We start from the raw sequence: 19368 nt of genomic DNA on the forward strand, positions 1-19368 counted from the left end.
TACTTGTACGGCAGACAGCTGTAGCCTGCTTCGGGAACTCCTTGCTATCTAGTCCCGACTCACTATCGTTGCTGTTGTGCCCCCAAGTCTTGTGTGGGAATAAAGTGGTCACTACTTCTATTCCTCCGGTGTCTGCTGCAGGACTATTAGTATCCATACATCCTCGGGGACCGGACCCCGGCCTTGCACTTAGAACTTGGGAAGGGTTCTCTCTTCCAACCCTGATCCTTAGTCCTCCTATTCTCCTTATGTTCCGTACTAATCCTTCTTTCCAATGGAGAATCAAGCTTCCTTTCTCTGTCTCTTTCCTGTGCCAGCACAGCCAGATCACTGTGGCCTGCTGCAGCACTTCTTTCTTCCATCCCTCTCCCGGGAATCTTCTACATCCTCACTCACTGACTGAATGAAAGACAGACTGACTGACTCAACTCTTCCCGCTCTTTTATATGAACTAAACTCCACCCACCTCCCAGCACATTTCGTGTTCCAAGCAGGGAGCCACCAAGGGGTGCTATGCTACACTCCAAGCAGGGAGCTGCCGAAGGTGCTTTGCTACACTACTTTGTGATGATGGGTGCAGGTGTTGGAGCGTGGTCAGGTGTCCCCACCTTACCTGGATAGTGGGTTACCACACCTCAGGAGGCGGTGCAGTACCTCTGTGGTGACTGAACCCTCAGGGGCGCCACACTTACAAGTGTCTGTAGGATGGAAATTGTAGACTTATGCTATATTTTAGGGTAATTATTGGAAATTTGCAAGGCAGAACTTCATAGTGAGAAGTACACCTGTATTCAATGGCGGTGCCTTCTACCTTCAAGCGAATAGCGCTATTATAATTTCCTTTAGTGACATCAAAGGAGCTGCGGCTGACTTTGAAGGTCGGGGCTGCATTACCGATTGGTTATTTAGGTCATAGAAGTGAAATGTTCATCTCATCGCTAAAGCAATGTTTCCCAATCAGGGTTAGGTCTTCCCTTGCATTGGGCTTCTCTTTGGTCAGTCTGTTGGCCATAGTTGGTCATCGGTTTACTCATTCTCCTTCGTCTTCCTGTATGCAGTATATAACTAAGAAAGTTTGTAGTTTTGGAGAATATCACGTATCTATTTTTACGTCTGCTGACACATAGTGAGGTGAACTACAAGAGTTAAGGCCCCTTTACATTTAGCAATGCACCAGCGATCCCGACCAGCAATGTGACCCGGTCAGGATCGCTGGTGCATCGCTAAATGATCGCTAGTGAGCTTCCACACAGGAAGATCTCACAGCGATGCAGCAGCGATATAGCGGAGGATACTTACCTTTCAGACGCGGCTATCCTGACGTCCTCCCGTCCGCGTCCACACAACGCTCGTCGGCGCCAGCAGGAAGCCCAGCAGGAAGCGCCCGACGAGAAATGGAGCTGCGCGATCAGCGATGGACAGCGGGGGAGCCGGTCGGAGGTAAGTATCACACATAGCGATATCGCTAGCAATATCGCTGCTGCATCACCCAATCGATGATGCTTTAGCGATATTGTTAGCGATATCGCTATGTGTAAAACCCCCTTTAGGTACTGTCCCGAGTATGGTCACCATGTCGTGGTGGGATGGCTTTTGCATTTTTTTGATCCAAACAATGTTAATTAAGTGCTCTATATTATGTTCCATTACTATTACTGTTTATTTACTGCAGGGTATTTGCTCATTCTGTTCTTATCTTAGATTCTACTTGTTAAATGGCCACAGTGTGAATGCGCCCCTATGCATGGCACTGATACAAACATGTGCTCTGCCTCACATTTTCTAGGCTTTAGAATCTCCCAGAAGTAATAAAGGATGTATCTGCCCCAATAAATCATGCCGGCCTTGTAATGCTTTAGATAATCTGGACGTATGTTATTCCGCTCTTGACCTTTCCCATTTTTAGCTCTAATCTCGTTGAAATAATTAACTAGAAAATCATCTTCAAAACATGTACTTTACTGCAAATACTCATGTTTTTCTCTTTATGGTGGCAGATATAGGGAAAAAATCTGTATCAATGCACCCAGGGCTTCATAATACCCTGGGGAGGCAAATAGCCCACTGCACATCATCAATGCTTCACTTTCACTACCCTAGACCACCAGGGATGTTATCAGTAACTACTATGATATCCTAACCCACTAATAGCCCCTTCACTGCACTAGATCGGGCGTGCTGATAGTAATACATCAGTGCCTTCTCCAGGGTTGTATTTCTGAATTCCAGTTTTCATGTGTCCCAATTATTTGGGTATGACAATTCCTGTTGGACTTAATTGCTCATCACTAAGGAAATCCTGAAAATAAAACGAGGTACTGTGCATGCCAAGGATCTCTCATATACTTCTACTGAGCAGCCCAAAGATGGACCGGCAAGGCGCTACTGTGCATACCCAGGAACTATCCTATACACTCCTACTGTGTATTTCTACTTGTATTTGTATCCTCAGAGTGTTACCCACATTTTTTCAGGGCAACTGAAATCTTTGCAGACCTTACAATTTGCTGCAATTATAATTTTTCACAGAAATTTGATGAATTTCAATTTGAAAAGATTCGCTCATGTCTAATAGAAACAAGATGTACGTAGACGTAAAGTCCTGTGATATCTAGCTCTTCTTCCACTATTAACAGGGGGGGTAGACCAGCGATATTCATGGGGGACATACCGTAGACAATGAAGCATGGCCATGAAATAACCATCAGCCAAAAAGCTTTTTTTTCCCTGACTCTGACATGTACGCTCAGCTCAGTCGAGCGTGCTTGTTTATTTTTTAAGGGAAAAGAGGAATATTACATGCAGGGACCAGACATGTTCAAAAATCCAACATTCTGAAATCCTTTTTTTCCAATGTTATAGAGAAAGATGGTTGGTAAATTCCACATGTCTATCCTTCTACGTGAATTATCGGTCTCTTAGGCATTGTTCACAGGCAGCATTTTTTTTCTCCAGCCAACAAGTTATCCACCATTCATATTATAGGTAATATCTTTTTGATTAGCGGGAGACCCCTACCGATCTCAAGAATATGGTTCTGAAATACTCCTTCTGAATGGGTTGGGGGTCACGCAGGCACACTTCGGTAGTCTCATAACCCAAGTGAGCAGTGGCAAACATGAGCGGCCAACAATCTATTTTGAGGGATATGGAAGAGCCGGAACAGGTGAAGAAAAACAGATCATAAGCACTAGAAATGAAAAGAAAATTAAAAAATTATGCACCTGCCCCCTACCTGTCACAATCCGCATGAGTGATGGAGATGCGTGGGGGGATCCTCAGGGGCAGGGTGGTCGGTCTCTGCATGCTGTCATAATCTGGTGACCGCGCCCTCTCACCAGGTCTCCAAGGTGGAACCTGAAGGGTGGAGGAGGGTCTTCTTCGGCCCCTGCGGAGTTCTGCACCCAGTGTGCTGGATGAGGTGTACGACCTGCTGTATCTTCCTGATTCCTCTCTGGGTTTCTGCTGAAAAAAAAATAAGATTGGTCATGCTAATAATAAAATGTCTATGCAGATGCAAAACACAAAAGATATACAAGCAAAATATAGACTCCCTCCTTTACTTTTTTATACTGGTGCTTATTTTTTGATCAGGCATGCATAACCTTACACTACGCAAGTGTCCTCCAATCATTGACTACTGAATCTTCTATGAAAATCAATAAAGCTGTCACAGCCCTAGAGCCCTGCCCCATTACCACCCTTACATCGTACAGGTCAGTACCCACCTCAGGCATGAATTTATTTATATATATATATATATATATATATATATATATATATAACTACACAGTGTATATATATATATAGGTCCTCAGATTATTTTTGATCAGTTGATACATTTTTATAACAATCACTTTTCTGATACAGAGCTCCAAATCCCAGCAGGTACATAGAGCTCCATAATAATATTCTGTTTACCACTAGGGGAAGCTTAAGCACTTACTACATACAACTTAAAGGGGTTGTCCCATAATTGAAGTACATTTTAATCAATAGATCTTGGAATAATAATAAGTTCCACAATTGGATTTGCAAAAAAAAAAATGTTCCTGTGCTGAGATAATCTTATAAATGTGCCCCTGCTGTCTACTTGTCTACTGTGTATTGGCTTTGTCAGACCATGCAGAGCTGCTCCAGCTCATGATCTGCTAAGAGAAACGCCTAAGTCTCGCAGCTTCTGCTTTCTTAGATACACCAATATCCTCAATCATCAATTGGTTAAGACAAAAAGCATATCATAAATAAACACCTAGGGAAAAAGAGGCTTTTTAGAAAGGGCTAAAAAAATCTTTATTGGTATTCATTAAAATATTATTTGATAGATCATAAAACACATAAGAAGACTAGGTAATACAGACAGCTGAAGGTGGGTATTCCTGGATAAACATATATAATGTATCTGTATTACCCTGTCTTCTTATGTATTTTATGATCTTCTGCTTCTCAGTTAATACATTTCCTTGCCTGTTTTATCACAGGAGCAAGTGTTCCTGCTGCATATCCAGCCCTCAGAGCTCATCATAAAACACATCTGAGATGTAGAAGCTGCAGCGGCTACTTAGCTTTAATATCACTGACTTGATTTAAGATGAACTGGTGTGGCAGTAGAAACACTTGCTCCTGTGACAAAACAGGCAAGAAAATATTTTACCTAAGCCCTGCTGTTTCATCTGTATATTCATTGATCATAAGTGACTTATTGTTAGGAATCTGGGTCAGTCTATGCTTACGCAGCAACCCAGATTCTCACATTTGTCTCCAGAGGCGAAGTCCTTTTTCCCTGCTACTGAGCATGCTCACGGGACGAGATCTCACTGGAGTTCAGGAGTCAGGTGCTCAGGTCCTGCTCCTGATTTGATTGGTTATGCTCAGGTCTCTGGAGATTTCCGGAAGGTCCCGGTCACTATAAAAAGTGCGCATGGCCGCTATGCCATGCGCTACTATTTTCTGATACTTGCTGCTGTGTTTGTTGTTGGATGCTTGGTCTGGTGTATGACTTATTATGAAACCCCTTCCTTCGGTTATTACGAATGTGTGAGTGATTGGGTCAGCCAGTAGCAGCGCTAGCGCCAGCGTGCTCAAGCTTCAGCCATCTCAGCAGCAAAGCGTCCTGCATCGCGCTTGCGTTATTGTGGCTGCAGACTTCTGTGGCGTTCGCAGTTGCGACGCCGTGCACACGCTCATTCACGGTAAGTCCGTTTGGTTGAAGTGCCAGTTTAACTACTCCTGAGTTTGGCTACCGTACGTGTGCCGCTGTGTCCCTGTGCGTTTAACAGGCTCAGCGTTACCTTTTCCTTATTATTTTTCTGTGCAGCTCTGTGTCCCATAACAGAGACTGCCTCTTTTGCACTTGGGTGATTTAGAACCCTGTGCACACTACCGCTGTAGTGCACTGCCTCCCTTAGTAGCGGTTTTGCCATCTGCCGCACGGTGGACCCCGAGTGGCGAAGGCACTTTAATTATTTATTTTTTTTTAGTGCCTTCCGCCACTCATAACATTTATGCAGTTCCCAGCAAGGAGCTGAGGTATGTGCCAACCAGGAACTGGAGCAGCTCTGCATGATCTGACACAGCCACTACACTGTACAGAGCAGAGACACTTTTATAAGATTATTTCAGCACAGTAACATTTTTTTTTTAGCAAATCTAATTGTGGAACTTATTATTATTCCAAGACCTGTTACTTAAAATACAATTTGTTCATTGTACAACCCCTTTAAACAATTAAATCAATAAGAGACTTGGACAATGTGTGAGCCCTTACAGATTCATAGTATCTCTATTAAGAGAGCGAGCAGCTTTCACTCGGAAGAATGAACTTGTCGCTTTTTTAGACCAGTCCAAACAGTAACAAAAGACTTAACGTGCACAGCAATGCCATTTTTTTCATAGACATGCATATGTTCATTCCTTTGAACATTTTTTAACCGCTTTTTTCAGGGAACCCACATGAAAGAGGCGCCACTTGCACATAGCCACTTTCTACTACAAAAACACCTTGAAAAGCTCCATGTGCACACAATCAATTTCTGCTCCAAAAACTTAACAAAAAGCCTCTGTGTACACATAGTCAAAGGCCATAACTATACCAAACTTGCCCAAAGCAGAAAACCAAAGATAACGACGTGCAGGGAAAAAATGTTTAAAGTATAAATGTCATTTTAGTTTTTATTTCATAAATTAGTAGTGCACATGAAAAGCAACTTTTTAATATACCTTATCAGAAAAACGTGCTTCTTTTTCTGGAAAAAAATTGATCAGTCATTATTAAAATTCTCAGTTGTGAGGTCTAAGAGGTGACGTTTCTCCTTGTGGAGAATGACATGCCAAGCTTGGCATGTCAGAGTGAAGAGACTTATAAGCCACGTATGCTCCTCTGAGAAATTAAATATGTAAATGATGTTTTCAGAGAGGAAGAGGAGTAGAACTCTAGCGCCACCCATTGGAAGCAGCGATGCTACAAGTCTATATCGACTCTTTAATGAACCTTGCAATATGACTTAGGATAAAAGCCAAACCAGAATCTCAATTTGCAGACACAATCTTCCGGGGTGCTGTCCTTCACCGGTGCAAAGCATGAGATCTGATCGCTGCTTTCAATAGGTGGTGTTAGAGGTCTAGTACTCTTCCTTTATGAAGAGATAATCTTCATATTTAATTTCCCAGAGGCACATGCACGACTTCTAAGTCTCCTCACTCTGACATGCCAGGCTTGACTTGTCATTCTCCACTTGGAAAAACATTACTCCAGAACCTCTCATTTAGCCAAATCGGATCTCATACTTTGCACCGAAGCGCTGTGTCTGCAAATTGCCATTCTGGTTTTGGCTTTTATCCTAAGTCATATGGCAAGGCTCGTCAGAGTCGATATTGACTTTTAGGATCGCTGCTTCCAATAGGTGGCGCTAGAGTTGTACACCTCTTCCTCTCTAAAGAGACAGTTTTCATATTCATAATGACAATGACTGACCATTTTTAGCAGAGAAAGAAGCAATTTTGTCTGATGATATTTAACAAAGTTGCTTATTACCACGTGTACTATTGATATAGGAAATAAAAATTAAAATGGCGGCCACTCTTTAAAGCAAAAACTAAATACATTGCCAAAAAAACCCATGAAAACAAAAGATAATAAGTAGAATAGTCCCATGAAACAGGACACAAAGACGTGTTGGTAGGTTAACCGTAGGAGAAAACAACTTGAGGTGATGAAAATGTCATCCTAGTAAGCATAATCAATACCAAATTAGATCTGCATATTAAAAGCAAAGAATGGCACGCCAAGCAGAGGATATGAATAAATAATGCAGTAAAATAATAATAACATGCATCATGGCAGCAAAGATGAAGAGTGCGAGCAGCAGGTCACTGACTTTTCCCAGCACGGCGCACCGATACATCGATATTATTGTTATGTTTATTAGCGATTTGCTTCCTCGTCGATGTAAGGGCCCCGTCACACACAGCGAGATCGCTGATTTTGTGACGCATCAGCGATTTCTCCAGCGATCTCGCTGTGTGTGACATCCATCAGCGACCGGTCCACCCGGCGGGTATCGCTGATCGTGCAGGATCGTCCTGGGCTATTTTTTGATCGTTGGTCTGCCGCTGGCCAGTGCGCATCACTGCATGTGGCAGCGGGAGAGCAACGATCAGCGACGCTGCACGCTGGTATCTAGGGTAAACAGCGGGTAACTAAGAGCCGCGCGGCTCTTGGATACCCGCTGTTTACCCTAGATACCAGCTTGCACGCTGGTCCTGATCGCTGGTGAGTCTGTCTATGTGGTCATGGCAGGTACGAGGGATGCAGTGACGAGACGGATTATGCTTTTAGTAATAACTTTCATGGTTTGATGCCGGTAGGGCTATCCTAAGCAACTACACAAAATAACAGAACTTGTCCTCGCAGGGACTCGTACAAACAAACACTGGTTATAAGAACACGACTACTCCGGCAAAGGCCGGTCACTAGAGTTGAGCGACTTTTGTTTTTTTATGGTCGAGTTTCGTTTCGTGAAACCCGACTTTTCCAAAAGTCGGGTCGAGCAAGATCGTCCGATTATAGGGAAAAGTCGGGGTCGTCCCGAAACACGAAACCCAATGTAAGTCAATGGGGAATAAAAGTCGGCAGTGAGAGGAGGACAGGAAACACACCTACAGTGCCCATTTGAATGCCAAAAGCATCAATTCTTCTTACTTAAGCTTGTCAACCTTAATTAACTTCATAATACAAGTTACGCACTGAAAAATGGGGGTTATTTGGCTAAAGTTGTGGGGGGGTAGGGCTGGCTGCAGGTTTTCATGTGCCCTGGGCGAAAGAGCGCCCCTTTAACACATACCAAAACTCATCATGCTCCGATACGGCAGAGAAATAGCGGTATAGTACAATGAAAAATACTTCACTTTTTACATCTCATGACGAGGCCCATCTATTTCTCCATACAGAATCATTGGTTTGAAACAGTATATGATGCGCTCCACATAATGCTACAGTATATGTTGGTCCCCATGGATGAAGCTCCACTGTCTTATGGGCCCAAATAATGCTCCAAACATAATGGGCCCCATTTCTAATGCTCTAGTGTATAATGGGCCCTGTAAATGCTGCTCCAGTGTCTGATGTCCACCTTTGGAATGTTCCAGTGTATTGTGGGCCCCATCTATCAGTCTCCAGAGTATAGTGCTCCCCAAAAATTGCTGTCCCAACATTGAAAACAATCAAATAAGTCTCCTCGCTAGGGAATCCCTGTACTAGTCTGGACTCCTCGTCGTCCCCATCTTCCATCTCACTGCACAGTATTTCAACCTTGCAAGTGCTGTGATCCTGAGCAAGCAGGGGGGGCCCACTCGTTGGCGACGGCACTGGCACAGGGCCCCTGATAGTACGGTGGTGTGTCTGATGGGGGGTGGGCCGAACCTGCACTTTCATCTGCTGCTTCCTCTTTGTCACCGTGTAAGATGGAACTGTATATGGGAAGGGTAACCTGAGTTTCATCAGGGTCAGATTCAGGCCGGGTAGCGTGCGAGGGGAATGTAGTGGTCTGGGTCAATGTACCAGCAGATTCATCGAGCAGTGGCTGGGCATCAGTGCACTTGTGTCGCCCCCAGGAGTACGGTCGCCACAGTGGCATTACCTTCCTCCTAGGGAGTGTAATGTCATGCTTGGGAGCAACGAAGGATCTCTCTAGCAGGTTAACTGATTGGGCGGCGCTATTCCCACGAGTCATGACCCTCCAAACAGCGTTCATGAAGGCAAAGTGTTTGTTTTACGTGGGCAGTATGGTTGCAAAGCTGAACCTTAAAGGAATGTCCAGAAGGGCACCACCAGGAGTGGAGCCTACGGCGTAATTTGACTCAACACGGGCAACCTCAACCATGCCAGCTACAGAACAGATGCACACATTGCAAGCTTAATTCCGTTAACGAACGAGACTCCGTCATGCCCCGCGGTCCGAGTCCGGCTTACTAGAGGGACACATGAGGCTCTGGCACATGAGATTGGCCAATAACTGGTGTATCATGCCCTTACATGTCCGTGGCTGCATGTGCGCTACACTGAAAAGGCCAGCGTTTGTCGCTTACAGGTGCAGATAACCCGCTGAACAACGTTAGTGATGGGGATCACTGATTACAATTATTACTCGCGAACGATGATTTCCCAGTAAGTGCAGGTCAACCGCAGTTCCGGAATTAGGCCTAACCGTCATTCCTGAAAAAATGAAAAACTTACGTGTGCAAACCACAGGTGCTGTAGCTTGCTTAACAGCTCGCCAGCCGTTCTCACGCCCAGTATGGATTACACGTGATTGCACAAAGGTGAGAAAGGGTACCGTATCCCCGGATAACATGTATGGATAGCGTACACATTCAAAAGATATGTCTATACATCAGGAGGCAGGCTCAGACGGTGTTAGGCCCAGTATGGCTTGCACGTGATTGCACAAAGGTGAGAAAGGGTACCGTATCCCCGGATAACATGTATGGATAGCGTACACATTCAAAAGATATGTCTATACATCAGGAGGCAGGCTCAGACGGTGTTAGGCCCAGTATGGCTTGCACGTGATTGCACAAAGGTGAGAAAGGGTACCGTATCCCCGGATAACAAGTATGGATAGCGTACACATTCAAAAGATATGTCTATACATCAGGAGGCAGGCTCAGACGGTGTTAGGCCCAGTATGGCTTGCAAGTGATTGCACAAAGGTGAGAAAGGGTACCGTATCCCCGGATAACATGTATGAATAGCGTACACATTCAAAAGATATGTCTATACATCAGGAGGCAGGCTCAGACGGTGTCAGGCACAGTATGGATTTGACGGCCCAGACTACACAGCGGAGGATCAGGGAGAGGTAAAGATTGCAAATGCTGGGACCCTGCCCAAGCAAGGGGGCCCACTCGTGGGCGTCGGTACTGGCACTGGGCCCCTCATAGTACGGCGGTGTGTCTGACGGCGGGTGTGCACCACCACCGTCAGAGACACTTGATTGCACTATGAGGGACCCTGTGCCAGTGCCCGCGCCCAAGAGTCGGCCTACCCACCTGTCCAGGGCAACGGCACTCGCACGGTGTCGTGCGCTAGGTGGTGACCCCGGCCATGGGGGGGGGCAGCACAGTTAGGGAGTTTTAGAAAGTGGCATATGTTGATGTTGGACATTCAGCTGATGCAAAAGGCGAAATAGGTCAAGTCCCAGGAAGAGGTGGACCAAAGCAAGCCATTTTTCTGTCACCCTATGTGTCATCAGGGGAAGGTGGGACAAAATCCTTGGAAACCCATGCATGGTTCATTTTAAAGAAGGTTATATCATCCACATTTTGGGTTGACAGACGGGTCCTGTTTTCTGTCAGGATTGATCCAGCTGCACTGAAGACTCTTTCCGATAGCACGCTGTCATGTCGGACACTGTTCACACCAGGGTGTCCGGCAGACAGCGGTAATACCCTGTTGGGTATTCTGTTCCTGTCGGGATAGGGTTAACCAGGTTGTCATGCTGGCTGAGGGCTGGGCCACGCCCTTGGTCTTTAAATAGTTCGTCCTGACTATGGGCGTCGCCGACTATAGCTTTAGCCTAGTGCTAGCAATACTGGTCAGCAGTGGTGGTGTTGGAGCGTCTGATATCTGGTGCAGTATATCCCTCAGTGGTTCTTTCTCCAATCTGTTATATATATATTTGGTTGCCCTTGCACATTATTGTATTCCCTTGTGTATTAACTGTGTGGTGTTTCTTTTACCCCTGTCCATACGTATTTGTGGGGTCTGGTGTCTGGTCCCCTCACTGGGTGGAGGGTGGTGGGTTCAGCTTAGGGCTGGACAGGAGACAGGGACAGGGTGGAGGCTCAGGCAGGCACACCTTCAGTGTAAACCCTGGGTAGAGGGACAGACAGGGTTCCCCTAGTCTGAGGGACATCGCAGGGGTCCCGGGGTTTTTGCCTAAAGTAACCTAGGCATACCATGACATTATAGTCGGCCCAAATAATAAAGTGAGAGAAAAAAAAAAAAGGTATAGATAGGGAATATAGGGGTTACTTACTATGGATCCTATACTTTCCCTAACCAAGCAGCTGGAGGCTCTATCCATACAGGTCACTGAACTCAGGGGGGCGGTCCAGCAACAAGGCCTGTCAGCTCCTGCAGTACCTGCTGAGGCTGCAGCCAGGGCAGCTGAGCCCAAGTTTCCCCTTCCTGAACGATTTGCTGGTGATCGTGGTAAGTTCACGGTGTTTCGTGAATCATGCAAATTGTATTTCCGTATGCGTCCACATACCTCAGGTAATGAGGCTCAACGCGTGGGCTTGGTGATTTCTTTGCTGAGTGGTGACCCACAGGCCTGGGCCTTTTCACTCCCTTCAGACTCACAGGCATTTGAATCTGTAGATTTTTTTTTCTCTGCTCTGGGTTTGATCTATGTCGATCTGGATAGATTAAACTTAGCAGAGTCTAAAATACGCTCACTGCTACAGGGTGATCGACCAGCTGAGGATTACTGCACGGAATTCCGGCGCTGGGCGGTGGACACGCAGTGGAATGACCCTGCGCTTAGAAGTCAATTTTTGCATGGGGTTTCTGGAAGGGTTAAACAGACTCTCCTAATGTACGAGACTCCCGCCTCTCTGGAGGCTGCGATGGCACTTGTAGTACGCATAGACCGACGTCTCCGTCAGGGGGCGCTGGTTTCGTTGCCTCCGGGAGGTGGGGGAGTGGTCGGTGAGGTTGCCGCGGGTGAATCCGTGGAACCCATGCAGATCGCTGGTATAGCACAGTCACCGAGTAACAAGCCTAAACGTCCTTGGCACAGAAGGCAGGGGCTCTGTTTTTTTTGTGGCAAAGGAGGACATTTTATTAACGCTTGCCCCCTGGTACCTAAGAAGGGCGCGCCGGCGGAAAACTGATAGGCTCAGAGGGTTTGGAGGAGTCTAGTCTGAGCCTTTGTGTATCCTCCGTCATGGTTTCCCAGTGTATGCTCCCTGCTAGGGTGGTACTTGGGGGGCAAATGCTCTCTATTACAGTATTTATTGATAGTGGCTCAGCTGCCAATCTCATTGATGAGAGGTTCGCGCATACAGCGGGATTTCCGGTGGAGAAATTGCCGAACCTCATCCGGGTGGTTACCATCAATGCTTCCCCGTTGTCTCAAGGGGAGATCACAGAGTGTGTGTTGGATATACAACTCCACATCGGAGTATTACACTCAGAGCGGGTAACTTGTAAGGTGCTTAGTAACTTACCGGCTCAGATGGTTCTGGGCTTTCCATGGTTGTCAATGCATAATCCTGTTATTGATTGGAAGACCCAGGACATAATTCAGTGGAGCAGGGAGTGTCAGGAGAGGTGCCTGGCTACATGTATTTCCGCTTTGACCCCCAGTATCCCGGAGCCGTTGCTGGATTATGCGGATGTATTTTCTGAGAAGGGTTGTTCGGAACTACCACCGCATCGCCCCTATGACTGTGCTATTATGTTGAAACCAGGGGCCAAGTTATCTAAAGCTAGAATGTTTAATATCTCAGGTCCCGAGAGGCTAGCTCTCAAGGAATACATTGCGGATAGCCTGAGCAAGGGTCATATTAGACCTTCCTCTTCTCCTCTGGCTGCTGGCTTCTTCTTTGTTAAAAAGAAGGATGGCGGTTTACGCCCGTGTCTGGATTTCAGAGAACTCAACCAGATTACGGTCCGTGATCCTTACCCTATGCCACTTATACCCGATTTATTCAACCAAGTGGTTGGTGCCAGGTGGTTCTCCAAACTGGACCTCAGGGGGGCGTACAATCTTATAAGAGTCCGTCAGGGGGATGAGTGGAAGACAGCGGTCAATACCCCTGAGGGTCACTTTGAGAGTTTGGTAATGCCGTTTGGGTTGACTATGGCACCGGCGGTCTTTCAACACTTCATTAATGATGTCTTCTCTCAGTTGTTGGGGAGGTTTGTTATAATTTATCTTGACGACATCCTCATTTTCTCTCGCGACCATGATACACATATAGAGCATGTTAGACAGGTTCTGCAGTTGCTCAGAGAGAACAGGCTCTATGTCAAGCTTGAAAAATGTGTGTTTTTCGTACAGGAGCTACCGTTCTTGGGTTATATAATCTCCGCCTCAGGTTTTAAGATGGACACCGCAAAGGTGCAGGCGGTACTACATTGGGATCGGCCTGATAATCTTAAGGCGCTTCAGCGATTTCTTGGCTTCTCAAATTACTATAGGAAATTTATTAAGAACTTCTCTATGATTGCCAAACCACTGACTGACATGACTAAGAAGGGTACCGACTTTTCTGACTGGTCTGAGCCTGCGGTACAGGCGTTTGAATTCCTCAAGAATAGTTTTGCCTCAGCGCCCATTCTGGTGCAGCCCGATGTCTCCTTACCGTTTGTCGTGGAGGTGGATGCGTCGGAGGTTGGAGTGGGGGCTGTACTGTCTCAGGGCCCTTCTTGGGCCAAGTTGCATCCGTGTGCCTTCTTCTCCAAGAAGCTGTCGCCTGCGGAGCGTAATTATGATATTGGCAACAGGGAACTATTGGCCATCAAATTGGCATTTGAGGAGTGGCGACACTTCTTGGAGGGGGCTGTTCATCAGATTACTGTGATAACCGACCATAAGAATTTGCTTTATTTAGAATCTGCTAAGCGCCTGTCCTCCAGACAGGCTCGCTGGGCATTATTCTTCACCCGGTTCAACTTCATTGTTACCTATTGACCTGGGTCGAAGAATGTTAAGGCAGACGCTTTATCCAGGTGTTTTCCGGGTGGAGAGTTATGTGAAGAGCCGGTGCCTATTCTCCAAAAGGGTGTGGTGGTATCTGCCATCACGACAGAGATTGAGGCAGAGATTGCGGAGGCTCAGGAGGTGGTACCGCCGGGGTTGCCTGCTAATAAATCTTTTGTGCCGCTACATCTATGCTCTAGAGTGTTGGGCGAACATCACGACACGGTACTGGCAGGTCATCCAGGGGTTAAGAGCACTCTGGAACTGGTATCGCGTCGTTTTTGGTGGCCTAAAATCCGGCAGGATGTGGCCTCATATGTGGCTGCCTGTACCACGTGCGCACGGGCCAAGACTCCTCGTTCCCATCCCGCTGGTAGCTTGCAGCCTCTCGGGGTGCCCAGTAAGCCATGGACTGAGATTTCCATGGATTTTATTACTGACTTGCCCGCCTCGGCAGGGAACTCGGTCATTTTGGTAATTGTTGATAGGTTCTCCAAAATGTCACATTTCGTTGCTTTACCGTCTTTGCCCAATGCTAAGACTCTTGCTCAGATATTTATTCGCGAGGTGGTCAGACTTCATGGTGTCCCGTCTGACATTGTGTCTGATCGAGGTACGCAGTTTGTGGCAAAGTTTTGGAGAGCTTTTTGTTCTCGCCTTGGAATCAAATTATCTCATTCATCGGCTTTCCACCCTCAGTCGAATGGACAGACTGAGCGGATGAACCAAAACCTGGAGCAATACTTGCGCTGCTTTATTTCCGACAATCAGGAAGAGTGGTCAGCATTTCTTCCTCTGGCAGAATTCGCAATAAACAACCATTGCCAGGAATCGTCTGGGGAATCTCCTTTTTTTTGTGTGTATGGTCAACATCCTCAATTTTGCACCTTGCGTCAGGGGTGCTCAGTTGGCGTCCCTGAAGAGGACCAGTTGGGAGCTCAATTGTCGTCTGTTTGGAGGAGAGTCAAGCAGCGCTTGTTGAAGGTGGGTTCCAGGTACAAACGGGTGGCTGACTGCAGACGTGTGCCAGGTCCGGACCTGTGTGTGGGAGATTGGGTGTGGTTATCTACTAGGAACATTAAGCTCAAGATACCATCACTTAAGTTGGGTCCCAGGTTCATTGGCCCATTTAGAATCTCCGCAGTGATCAACCCAGTGGCATTTCGTTTGGAGTTGCCGGCTGTGTATAAGATTCATAATGTATTTCACAAAGCATTGCTAAAGAAGGTCGTGGGTTTGGTGGATGGTTCCCCCGGGCCACCACCTCCCGTCTTGGTGGATGGCGCGTTGGAATTTGAGGTGTCCAAAGTGGTGGACTCTAGGGTTGTGCGTCGCACTCTACAGTACCTGGAGAGGACATGGGTGCCGGCCTCTGACATTCATGCTGATCGACTGGTTACTATGTTCCATCGTCGCCATCCGGACAAGCCAGGTCCTCGACATGGTGAGGTTCCGGAGGTCCCTCGTAGAAGGCGGGGTACTGTCATGTCGGACACTGTTCACACCAGGGTGTCCGGCAGACAGCGGTAATACCCTGTTGGGTATTCTGTTCCAGTCGGGATAGGGTTAACCAGGTTGTCATGCTGGCTGAGGGCTGGGCCACGCCCTTGGTCTTTAAATAGTTCGTCCTGACTATGGGCGTCGCCGACTATAGCTTTAGCCTAGTGCTAGCAATACCGGTCAACAGTGGTGGTGTTGGAGCGTCTGATAACTGGTGCAGTATATCCCTCAATGGTTCTTTCTCCAATCTGTTATATATATATATTTGGTTGCCCTTGCACATTATTGTATTCCCTTGTGTATTAACTGTGTGGTGTTTCTTTTACCCCTGTCCATACGTATTTGTGGGGTCTGGTGTCTGGTCCCCTCACTGGGTGGAGGGTGGTGGGTTCAGCTTAGGGCTGGACAGGAGACAGGGACAGGGTGGAGGCTCAGGCAGGCACACCTTCAGTGTAAACCCTGGGTAGAGGGACAGACAGGGTTCTCCTAGTCTGAGGGACATCGCAGGGGTCCCGGGGTTTTTGCCTAAAGTAACCTAGGCATACCATGACACACGCTTGCAGCTGGGCAAGCGAGCTCCTGTAAGGCATATTGTGCCAATTCAGGCCAGGTGTCCAGTTTAGCAGCCCAATAGTCAAAGGGGAATGACCTGTGTGGGAGAACATCGATATGGGAGGAAAAGTAGTTTGTAACCATAGTTGACAACTGCTGTCTCCTGTCACTTTCCATCGATGCAGTATTACCAGTTGTGTGAGCGGTACTTGAAAAATCAGTCCACAACATTGTCATGAAACCCCTGTCTCCAACGCCACTTCTGCTGTGTGCACCATGAACACCTCTGCCAAGCTGCCCCCGGCCCGTACGGCTCGTGTGAGAACCATCACCGCTGCTGTGTGCTGGGAATGCCTCAAGCAACCGATTTACCAGAGTTGCTTGTTTATTAGCCAATATTAGGTCAAGGTTCTCCTGTGGCATGATGTTTTGTAATTTGCCTTTATAGCGTGGATCCAGGATGCTGGCCAACCAGTAGTCGTCATCGTTCATCATTTTGTCAATGCGGGGGTCCCTTTTTAGGATCCGCAAGGCATAATCTGACATGTGGGCCAATGTTCCCGGTGTCAATGATGCACTGCGAGTGCTGGTTGGAAGAGCACTTTCTGGCAAATCCACATCCCTCCAGTCATGCACAAACCCTGTACCAGACCTTGCCACGCCAACATTTTCACTTGCCCCACGAGATGCATCCTCCTCCCCTAAGTAATCATCCCCATCATCATCCTCCTCCTCTTCTTCCTCCATCTCGTCCAGGAGAGGTCCCTGAGCAGACAATGGCTGAATGTCATCAAGGATTCCCTCCACCTCTTCCTCCTCGTCAACATTGGCTGCAGACGCCTGCTCCTTAAGGTGCGTCAAAGTTTGCATGAGCAGACGCATAAGTGGGATGCTCATGCTTAGGATGGCGTCGTCTGCGCTTACCAGCCGTGTGCATTCCTCAAAACACTGAAGGACTTTACAGAGGTCTTTCAGCTTCGACCAATGCACACCTGTCAACTCCATGTCTGCTCTCAAAGTGCCTCTCCGTGTATCCTCCCACAAATGCATTATGGCCTGCCTCTGCTCGCACAGCCGCTCCACCATGTGCAGGGTGGAGTTCCACCTTGTTGCAATGTCGATAATGAGGCGGTGGTTGGGAAGGTGGAGCAATCGCTGCAGCTTCTGCATACGAACGGAGTGTACAGGCGACCGGCGGATGTGCGCGCACAGTCTTCGCACCTTATGGAGCAGGGCTGTTAACTCCGGATAATTTTTGAGGAAGCACTGCACCACCAGGTTCAAGGTGTGAGCCAAGCAAGGTATGTGGCTGAGTTTTGAAAGGGCTATGGCTGCCACAAAATTACGGCCGTTATCACTAACTACCTTGCCTGCCTCAAGATGTACACTGCCCAGCCATGACTCAGTTTGTTGCTTCAAGTACTCAGCCAGCACCTCGGCGGTGTGTCTGTCGCCCAAACACATCATCTGCAACACAGCCTGCTGACGCTTTCCACTAGCTGCTCGATAGGGGGACACCTCGTGTGCAACAGTGGCAGCTGCAGATGGAGTGCTCGTACGACTGCGCTCTGTGGACGAGCTTTCGCTTCTGGAGGAGGAGGAGGAGGGTGGAACGCCTACAGCCAACTGTTTCCTATACCGTGGGCTAGGCAGCACTGTCCCACCACCGCTGTCCCCTGTGGACCCTGCATCCACCACATTAACCCAGTGCGCAGTGATGGACACGTAACGGCCCTGGCCATGCCGACTGGACCGCGCATCAGTTGTCAGGTGCACCTTTCCACTCACTGACTGCTTGAGTGCATGGACAATGCGGTCTTTCACATGATGGTGGAGGGCTGGGATGGCTTTGCGAGAGAAGAAGTGGCGACTGGGTAGGTCATAGCGTGGTACTGCATAAACCATGAGTTCGCGGAAAGCTGCGCTTTCCACCAACCGATAGGGCATCATCTCAAACGAGATTAGTTTGGCAATGTGGGCGTTCAAACCCAGTGTACGCGGATGAGAGACTGAGTACTTTCTTGACCTACTCATAGTGTCTGGGAGGGTGAGCTGGACTTGAGAGCTGCATATGGTGGAAGTAGCGGTGGATAGGGCGGACTGAGAGAGGGTTGATGATGGTGATGGAGTTGGTGTTCTTTCTGATGGCCTAGATTCAGTATTTCGTTGATATAACAGTGGGATTCCCTGACTGCTGTGGCCTTGCAACGACACCTCAACATTTGCTGCTGTGCTAACCGGTGGGCTTACAGTGGGGGAAACAATGTAGCGTTGCTGACTACCTTCTTTGTGATCAGTTGCACATGTGGCACTTGAGGTTTGGTGTTGTGTCCACGCTTGCAAGTGCATGCTGGTTAAATGTCTAAGCATGCAATTGGTATTCAAATTTTTCAGATTTTTCTCTTGGCTAAAGGTCTTTGCGCACTTCTTACAGATAACCTTGGCCTGATCATGAGGATTTTGTTCAAAAAAGTGCCACACTGCTCTCTTCCTACTTTGGCAGACATTTTGCGGCCTAGCACGCTGTGATGTTTTGACCCTCTGGTCAAGCTGTCCAGCAACTCTTTTGATTTTTGGAACCTGTCTTTGGAGTGCTCCGGGCCTGCCAGATAACAGCTGTTGCGATGTTGATGTCTGCTGTGGATGCTCCTCATCTGAGCTATTGGAAGCAGCACCCTCTTCCCCCAATGGATGCCAATCTGGGTCAACAACTGGGTCATCCATCACCTCCTCTTCAATGTCATGTGAACCTTCCTCTGTGTCACCATGTATGGTGGTATAGTGTGCGGGAAGGGGCACCTGAGTCTCATCAGGGTCAGAATCTGGCTCTGTACACTGCGAGGACAATGTAGTGCTCTGAGTGAATGTACCAGCAGGATCATCTATCAGCGGCTGTGCATCAGTGCACTCCATGTCAGATTCATCTTGGCCTGGGTAATTCACCATTTCACTTGATAATCCAGGCATGGTATGTGAAAACAGCTCCATGGAGTAATCAGTAGTATGGCCTGCGTCATCCTTCAATCTTGGTTGGGGTGAAGGACACAAGGAAAGGTGTGGTTCATGAACATGAGCCTCCAATGACGACTCAGTGCTTTTACTTTTT

The 19368-nt window shown here is 47.5% G+C and overlaps 1 long non-coding RNA gene across 1 annotated transcript in view; it reads right to left on the minus strand.

Moving 5' to 3' along the window:
• Positions 1–2927: 2927 nt before the first annotated feature.
• LOC141101496 (uncharacterized) overlaps positions 2928–19368 on the minus strand; it is a 427984-nt gene continuing 411543 nt past the window's right edge. The window contains exon 3 of the long non-coding RNA XR_012234985.1: positions 2928–3465. This is a non-coding gene — a long non-coding RNA (uncharacterized lncRNA). The remainder of the gene's footprint in view (positions 3466–19368) is intronic.

The sequence above is a fragment of the Dendrobates tinctorius genome, unplaced genomic scaffold (genome assembly GCF_039654945.1).
Source record: "Dendrobates tinctorius isolate UK_male_01 unplaced genomic scaffold, ASM3965494v1 ptg000118l, whole genome shotgun sequence".
NCBI classification, from domain to species: Eukaryota; Metazoa; Chordata; class Amphibia; order Anura; family Dendrobatidae; genus Dendrobates; species Dendrobates tinctorius.